The 9414-nt window shown below is 36.9% G+C and overlaps 1 pseudogene; it reads left to right on the top strand.

Annotated features, from left to right (window-relative positions):
* The first annotated feature begins 289 nt into the window (after positions 1-289).
* On the top strand, positions 290-1595 carry LOC122755629 (annotated as a pseudogene).
* Positions 1596-9414: the final 7819 nt, after the last annotated feature.

Below are 9414 nucleotides of genomic sequence, written 5' to 3'. Positions count from 1 at the left end.
TAATTATTTTAAGTATAAAACACAGTTAATTTTACTCAGTGCCACCAAGGAAATACCAAGGTAATTTGTCAACCTGATAATGAAATGGGACTGAGCTATATAGGCTTAGAACTTCAGCTTTCCCAGGGAAAGGAATAATAATCACTTATTTGGCTCTAAAACCATGACAAACAAATGAAGAAACTAACTAAAAATCATGGCTAACTTATAAAACTTTAGAAAATATTCTGTTATCTCTTGGCCTCTGTTCTCTGAACCCTGAAGATGAAACCCTATCCAGAAACTCAACATGTCTATTCTCAAGATCCAAGCAAGAGAAATCTTTGTCTCTCATGGAAACCCCACTGTTGGAGTTGATCTCTGCACTACAAAAGGTGCTTTCCAAGCTTCTACTGGCATCCATGAAGCCCTGTAGCTCCAAGACAATGATAAGACCTGCTACATGGGGAAAGGTATCTTAAAAGTGGTTGAGCACATCAATAAAACTATTGCCCCAACACTGATTAGCAAGAAACTGAATGTTGTGGAGCAAGAGGAGATTGACAACCTGATGATTGAGATGGACAGCACCAAGAATAGATCTAAATTTGGTGCAAATGCCATCTTGGGAGTGTCTATGGCTGTTTGTAAGGATGGAGCTGCTGAGAAAGGTGTTTCCCTCTTCAGGCATATTGCTGACCTTGCAGGCAATGATGAAGTTGTCCTGCCAGTTCCAGCCTTTAATGTGATCAATGGGGGGTCCCATGCCAGTAACAAGCTGGCCATGTAGGAGTTCATGATCCTCCCAGTTGGAGCAGCAAACTTCAAGGAGACCATGCATATTGGAGCTGAGGTTTACCACAACCTGAAGAGTGTCATTAAGCAGAAATATAGACAGGATGCCACCAACATAGGGGATCAGGGTGGCTTTGCTCCTAACATCCTGGAAAATAAAGAAGCTCTGGAGCTGCTAAAGAATGCTATTGGTAAGGTTGGCTATACTTACTGATAAGGTAATTGGCATGGATGTGGCTGCCTCAGAATTCTTCCGATCTGGGAGATATGACTTGTACTTCAAGTCACCTGATGATGCCAACATATACATCTCCTCTTCTGAGCTTGGAGAACTCTGTAAGAACTTCATCAAGGGCTATACAGTGGTGTCTATTGAAGATCCCTTTGATCAGGATGATTGAAAAACTTGGAAGAATTTCACTGCTACTGCTGGTATCCAGGTGGTGGGAGATGATTTCACCTTGACCAATCCCAAGTGCTTTGAAAAGGCTGTGAGTGAGAAAGCCTGCAACTGCCTCCTACTCAAAGTGAACCAGATTGGCTCCATGACTGAATCCTCAAGACGTGCCAGCTAACCCAGTCTAATGGAGTGGGGGGGCAGGGGGGCAGTAATAGTTTCTCATCGTTCTGGGGAGACTGAAGATACTTTCATTGCAGACCTGTTTGTGGTTCTCTGCACTGGACAGATCAAGAATGGTGTCCCCTGCCAATCTGAGTGTCCAGTAAAGTACAACCAGTTTCTTAGAATTGAGGAAGAGCTGGGCAGCAAGGCTAAATTTGCTGGAAAGAACTTCAGAAACCCCTGGGGCCAAGTAAACTGACCAGGAAACCTCAGAGCCAGCAGGTGTCAGTCTCTTCCATAGAAGTCTGCTCCTGTCCTAAGAACAGGCAGCTCCAAGTACTAGACCAGTTTTGTTTGGGGACAGGGGCCTTTGCCGTTTAACTCTCTCCCCTCCACCTTTCTGTAATGTTCTCACTGCTTCATTAGAACTGTCTTATCAGAGACTGTACCTGATCATCTGCTCTGTTGGAAATACCCTATCATCTTGTGACTGGCTCCAATGACCTGTTCTCACCCCCACCCCCTGTGTTGATGTGTAGAGCCTTATACTTCTGATGCAGCCCTGATGAGCCCACAGGCTAGATCCTTAGTGACTTCTATGTGCAGAATAAATGTGTTGAGTAACTGAAAAAGAAGAAAAAAGAAAATAGTCTGTCATAATTTTCTTTCTTGCTCTGTGGTGAGAAGAAGCTATCAGTATGCTTTGTGGTTGTTAGCTGGATATCATAAGAAGGTTTCATCTTTGGCTTTAGGCATGGATAAAGTGAAAAAGAAAGATTCGGGAAAATCCATAAATCCATATATGTATAAACATATGAAACATGATATATGTGTAAATATATAAATTTTTCTCTCTTTTTCTCTTGTTCTCTCTGTCTCTGTCTCTTTGTGTCTCTGTGTGTGTCTCTGTGTCTGTCTGTCTGTCTGTCTATACATCTGCCTGTCTCTTTGTGATTAGGGAACTGAACCAGTATGAAAAAGAGTTGGCAGATGGACAGTGTATTCAAGAACTGGGGAAAAGAGAGACAGTGTTTCATTCATTCCACAAATATTTTTAATAGGAATAGAACATGTATGTAGAATTTAAGGAGTGTAAGGCACAATAACCTTGTGAGATAACTACTCTAAACATTATTAGTCCCTTTTTTTAGATGAGTACATTGGGGCTCAGAGAATTTTCATGCTCATGATGTCACAACTAGTTAATGAATGATTGAATTTGAAGGGGGTTCTGTCAGATGGTCAGTCAGTCAACAAGCATTTATTAAGGATCAGTTATGTGCCAGGTCCTGTGCTAAACACTGAGGATGAAAATGAAGGCAACGACAATAACAACAACAATAACAATAACAATTCCTAATCTTAAGCAACTCACAGTCTAATGGGGAAGCCAATATGCAAAGACCTATGTACAAACAAGCTATAGATAGGATTAATTGGAGAAAATCAACAAAGAGAAGACACTAGAATTAGGAGCAATCAAGAAAGGCTTCTGATCAGCACTCTTTTTTTGTGATATTATGCTAGACTAGTCATTTACTATAGGAACTGTATGATGACATGTATCAAGAAAGATGTAAAGTAGCATATGATGCAATATCTTCTCAATATACACATACACATTTTGTACAATCACTTCAAAAATTCGGAACTATTCACTGTCCCCCACGCCCCTCTTAAAAAAATGAGGATCATAAAATGTGAGAAAAGGTGAGTTAGGAAGTCCTTTCAGCTATAATCCCCTCATCATATAGACTAAAAAACAAGAAAAAGGGTCCAAAAGATGATTTGCTCAAGGTCACACAATAAGTTAGTGACAGAACTGGGCCAAGAAGCTGGGTTTTTTAAGTCCTCAACCCAATGCTCTTGAAAGATCACTTCAGAACCAGCCATAACTTCACCTTCCTTGACATTTATGAAGCTCATGGAAATATTGACCATCCCCTATATCTTTATATTTTCTCCTCTCAGGGTTTCCATACTTACTTTTCTGTACCATTCTATTCCTATCTATTCATATTAGCAGGTTCATTTTCCTCATTTCTACTCCTAAGTGTGAATGATCTTCTAAATTCATCTTTGATCATTTTTTTCTACACTTTTTTTTGGGGGGGTGGAAATGAGGGTTAAGTTACTTGCCCAGGGTCACACAGCTAGTATCAAGTGTCTGAGGCCGGATTTGAACTCAGGTCCTCCTGAATCTAAAGTTTGTACTTTACCTAGTGCACCATCTAACTTTTTTTTTTTTAAAGATCCCATTTCCTACCATGGTTTTAATGATCATATTTTTAAACAGATGCTTCTTAAATACGTATATTTAAGCTCACATTTTTCTGACCTCTGGGCCTGTGTTTTCAATATTGGGCTATTGAGTTATTTCACTGGTACCTCAAATTCAATATGCATAAAACTGAACTCACGTTTCTCCCCCAATCCCACCAAAACCAATGCACAACAAACAACAACACAACAACAAAACAAAACAAAACTTGTCTCTCTTACCAACCTATTTCATTTTAAAAAGCTTTGTTAAATGTCTAGTACCTGTTTTCCTTTTCCTATGGATAAAAATGACATCATCCTTATGCAGTTCATACAGCCTCAAAATCATGCACTTCTCATTAACTTTTTCTTCTTCTTCATCCTTGACACTAGTTATCAAGTCTTGCTGATTTTACCTCTACTATAAAATATACAAACATTTTGTCTTTCTCATTTACGCTGCAATGACCACCTCTAAAATCCTCATCACCTTCTGTTCACCCTTTTGGTAATGGCTTCCTAATTAGTCTCCTTGCCCCAAGTTAATGTGTGTGTGTGTGTGTGTGTGTGTGTATAATCTATCTTGTGCACAATTACCTAAATAAATGTTCTAATTCATAGTTGATTTTCCCGTAACCACACTTCCAGTCACTTCCTATAATATCCTAGAGGATTATATACAAACCTCTTAGTCTATAATGTTATTCAATTATAAGCTCTTTAAAATTAAGGACTTGGGTTTGTTTGTTTGTTTGATTATTTGGTATCCCTAATGAGAGAGATGGCATAGATAAAAATCTGGCTTGAGTCAGGATAACCTGAATTTAAGTCCTAGTTCTTACACATATTGGCTATAGAACCCTGAATAAATCACTGATCATTCCATCTCCTTTGGATTATTCTCTAAGAATCCAGTGCTTGATATATAATAAGTGTTCAATAAATGCTAGTTGATGGACTATAGCAGAGAAAGTGCCAGTCAGTTGTAGTAGAGGGAGTTTGCTCACCAAGGAATTCCTTCTACTAGTGAAACCACAGGCCTCATCTTCATCCTTCTAATCAATTTCTACACCAGTGCACCTTGCATATAATAAAAGTATAATACATATTCACCTCCAGCTCTGCTCTGTATCAACCCTATGCCATCCCTGAGGATAATTCCACCTTTAGATCTATCCCTGAGTGGTATGACCCAGATACATCATATGATGAGGAACTCCAGCCATGCTGTTCATTTCCCTTCCAGCTTACTCTCAGATATTCTCTACCTCCCCACAGCTTGCCATGTCACCACCCAGGAATCCTTCTTCCATTCTCTCTCTCTCTCTCTCTCTCTCTCTCTCTCTCTCTCTCTCGCTCGCTCACTTTCCTTTTTCCCTTTATGTGATGTCTTCTATTAGAATTCAAGTTCCTTAAGAGTAGAGACTGTTTTGCTTTCTTATTTTTGTATCATTAAGAGCTAACAGTGCCTGTCACACAATAACTCATTAATAAATGCTCTATCTATCTATCTATCTATCTATCCATCCATCCATCCATCCATCCATCCATCCATCCATCCATCCATCCATCCATCCATCCATCCATCCATCCATCCATCTATCTATCTATCTATCTATCTATCTATCTATCTATCTATCTATCTATCTATCTATCTATCTATCTATCTATCTATCCAACCATCCATCCATCTAGCTAGCTAGTGCTAGTTATGTTTGGTTTGGAATTATTCTCCTAACTTTTCATTTTTCCTTCTGGTATTTTTTTTCAATGTCACATAGAGAGCTCATCAACCAATGTTCAAAATTTGCAAAGGACAAGATTCAACATGAAGCTGGGAAATCTAACAAAGTCAGGGTTTTAACCAACTGTTAGAAAGTACCTCATAAATAGAAGCCAACTGTTCTTCTGGTACCTTGAGACAATTTTAGAAAGACTCATTTTGTCACAGCAAGGGTTTGATTAGGAATTTTCAATTATCATAGAACCTAAGACGATTTGCATTCCCAATGTATGAGTGGTCTATTTGGAGATTAAGAAAAGAGTAAAAAACAGAAAAAGAAGGACTCTGATGGCTAGAAACTTTGGCATTTAAGAATGATGATCATTTAGTTGTAAACCTATCCTTTAGCATTATTATGACATCACAGGAAAAGGATCATAGAGGAAGAATTAATTTAACCAAATAACATTGACATCCCTTGGAGACTTTGTATATCCTAGAAAGAAAAAAAGATCTACATGGGTTATATGATTAGGAGTGATCTTTTTATTTATGAAAAATATTGAAAAAATGACAAGAAAATTATATCAGCCATCAAGGTTATAAAGCATAGTAGGGCTTGGTCCCATAACTACATCATAAGGATACTAAATTTAGAGATAAAAGGGATGCTAGAGGTCATTTCTATGTATGAAGAAACTAAGTACCAGAGAGATTGTTACTTACCCAAGCCATGTGGATTATAAGTGTCAAATCTGACATTTGAATTCAGCCCACTGAGTCCAAAACCAGATGTTTCTCCATTATAAAAAACAGAAAATGGCAAAATGTCTCATCACTTATGCAACTATATCACATGAGCGAATACAAACAGGGACATGTTTTAGTAATATTTATTAGAAATAAACATTTTAATACCAGAAAATTTTATCGAGTATGATAGATAGATATATAGACAGACAGACAGATATCTTGATGAAAGATAAATTTAAAAGTGACTTCAGAGCCTATCTGGTCCAAGTTTCATTATTTTAACCATGAAAAAGTTGAAGTTCATGGAGGTTAAATTACTTGTCCAGCGTCACATAGATAATACACACAAATAGTACAGTAAACATCAAAGACTAAATTGGAACCTAGAGCTACCTGACCCCAGAGTCAGTACTCTTTCCAATATCACACTACTCTATGGTATGTTGCTATTTTTTCATACCTATTCAAATCTCTTAAAAATTTAACCTTTATCAGAGACATTGGCTGAATTTTTTTTTAGTCTTCTGTTTTTCTTCTAATTTATGTACATTGATCTTGTTGGTGCAAAATCTTTTTTTTAAATTTTATATAATCCGAATTTTCCTTTTCACCTCATGTGAATGTCTCCATATCTTATTTGGTGAAACTCATTCTTCATCCATGCATCTGATGCATGGCCCCTTTAAAAGTTTAATCGATATTATTAATATTTCCTCAATAGCTTTCTTAAGTCTAGACAATCAGCAAAACTACAAATCTTGCTCAAACCAAAATTTTGACAACCAATTCTCATGGGACAGTTTAAGCTGTGAGGTCCTAATCACATTTTATTACATTAGGTGAAAGAAGTTCTCATCTATATGACAATTCCCTGAACCAATAAACATTGTATCACATTCATGTCTTTCCATCCTATGTGCTTCTTACCTGTCATTTGATAAATTCCATATAGCTCAGAACACTAGAGGTATTCCTCCATTTCTTGCATGTGTTCAGTATCATATAGATACCTGTACATCACTTAGACTCTATTCTTTTATGTCTTGCTTTCACTACATGACTGACCCACTTTCTTTTTTGTTCATGTGTGCTCAGTAATAATCTTTTATAATACTTCTCCAGTTCAAATCATAATTGGTATTATGGCACAGGTTCTTCAAGCCTCCTTGACGGCTTTCAATTAAACCTGAGTCATCAGTCATTTTGATTCTTCTGAGAACGAGGTGTTCCATAACTCACAGCTATATCTCCTGAAGAACATTAGTGCTAAAAGATTGGTATTGGTAGCACTACACTTTGTTGAATCTTTGAAAACACCTTCAAGTTTTTGAAATGCTATCATCTATTGAACTGATGGTCTAAATTCTCTTCCATCTATTGCACAAGATAAATATGTTTATGGTCCGACTCAAAGTGAAATTCACTTAATAATATCAGAATATGGGTAATATATATTGTAATACACTTTATTTTTATATTATGGATAGCTTAGCCAATAGCATCAATAAATTGGAGATTCTTCAGGGAAAAATAGCAACTACTCCAAAGGATTTGTTATAGGTTTCAAATGAAATTTTACACACACACACATATTCATTTATATGTATATGTAAATATACATCTACGCATTTATATGTATAAGTATGTAAGTATGTAAAACACACAGGTATTCATATATGTATAAATGAAGTACATAAACATAGATGCACACATAGACATATATAGCAAATTTGGAAACTTTATAGCATGACATATGTGTGTATACACAAAATATGATAATTGCAATGTGATGATGACAATGTTAATGACGGAATATCTCTTCTGTTTGTGTTTTCTGCAGAACATCCTTCTTGACACTAGTAAAGATCTTTTGGATGAATGTATATTCCTGTTTTATGCCTCATTTGCTGTTAATAACACAATGGATCAATGAGCAAAGTTATCTCCATGACTACATCTGTCTTGGCATCCAGTATGGTCTAAATATATGCATGGGGCATAATTTGAAGAGATCCATAAGACTTTTTTTTTTCCTCCAGCGAATCAAATGTTTCTCTCTTTTTTCTTTCTTTCAAAAACAATCAACAAACAAGGAACATACAAGCTAGAACTGGACTAAATATATACCAAGGAGTCAGAATTCAAGGTGACAATTTTAAAGATGCTCAGAGATAGATTTTCAAAGTATTTCAAAGAGGGCATATGGAAGCACAATGTTGTTGCTAATATATCGGAAAGACTGAGAAAAGCAGAAAAGAAGAGGCAAAGACATAGAACTCCTAAGTAAATAGTTTAAAGTGCCCAAGGGATTTAGGAAAAAGCATGGAGTATGTGAGACTGTATACCAAATAAAGCTTATGTCATTACATTTCAAATTTTGTCTTGTTCTGGTGGTGTGAGCCACAGAATAATGCATCCGAGTGTGTCGTTCTCCTGCTCCATTGACTTTAATTAAACTTGCTTTGTGCTTATGAAATTAACAAACTCTTTGCAAATGAAGGGGGAAAACATGCTGCTCATGTGGGTAGATATTTTTTTCCTTTTAATTCACACAACTCAACTGCTTTGTCATATTCAGCAACTCTGGTGGATATGGCAATGCGCCAAAATCCATTAGCAGATTCTGACATGCCACTGGAGTGGAAGTGTTGCCTTACTCTAATACACATGATTGATAGCATACCTGAATCTAGGTCACTAGATTCTAGCCCTTACCAGAAATCTGTCATTCTGTAAAATGGTCCCACAACTAAAAGAAGGAAAGAACAGATCCCCTTACTGTTACAAAACCACCAGTAGTGAGGAGATTTCCTGACATGCCCAGTGTACCATGGTTCCCTATTGAATTTGGGTGACTAGCTGGTGTTTAAAGGATAGGCCAATAACAAATTACCTTTCACTTGTTACAAAAGCAACATTATCTACTGAGTTGTCAGGCATGAAAAATTAATCCTTTTGTGGCACTACCATGCAGTATTTCAGGAAAAGAGTAACAATAGTCATCTCATGAAGGAAAGAAATAGAACACTTCTTTTTTGGAGAGCTAAGGCTTATTAAGAAAAAAAACATAAAGCTGCTCACAAAGTGATTGAGAGACCTGGTCAAATTAATTCCAGACCAGATACTTGAAAACCTGGAAGTCTCATCTGGATAAGCCCTCTGGAATCAAGCTGACCCGGTGGCATATGGATTTTACGGACAAGTAACTTAAACATTTGAAGGGACACTGAAACAATTTATTGATAGAGTAAGCAATGATGTGCATACAAACATGTGATATTGTATAATTTGCGGAAAAAATGTAAAAAATACATATATTCTTTCCTTTTTGCTCCATCCC

The sequence above is a fragment of the Dromiciops gliroides genome, chromosome 4 (genome assembly GCF_019393635.1).
Source record: "Dromiciops gliroides isolate mDroGli1 chromosome 4, mDroGli1.pri, whole genome shotgun sequence".
In the NCBI taxonomy this organism is placed as follows: Eukaryota; Metazoa; Chordata; class Mammalia; order Microbiotheria; family Microbiotheriidae; genus Dromiciops; species Dromiciops gliroides.
This window is presented reverse-complemented; position numbering and strand designations above follow the sequence as displayed.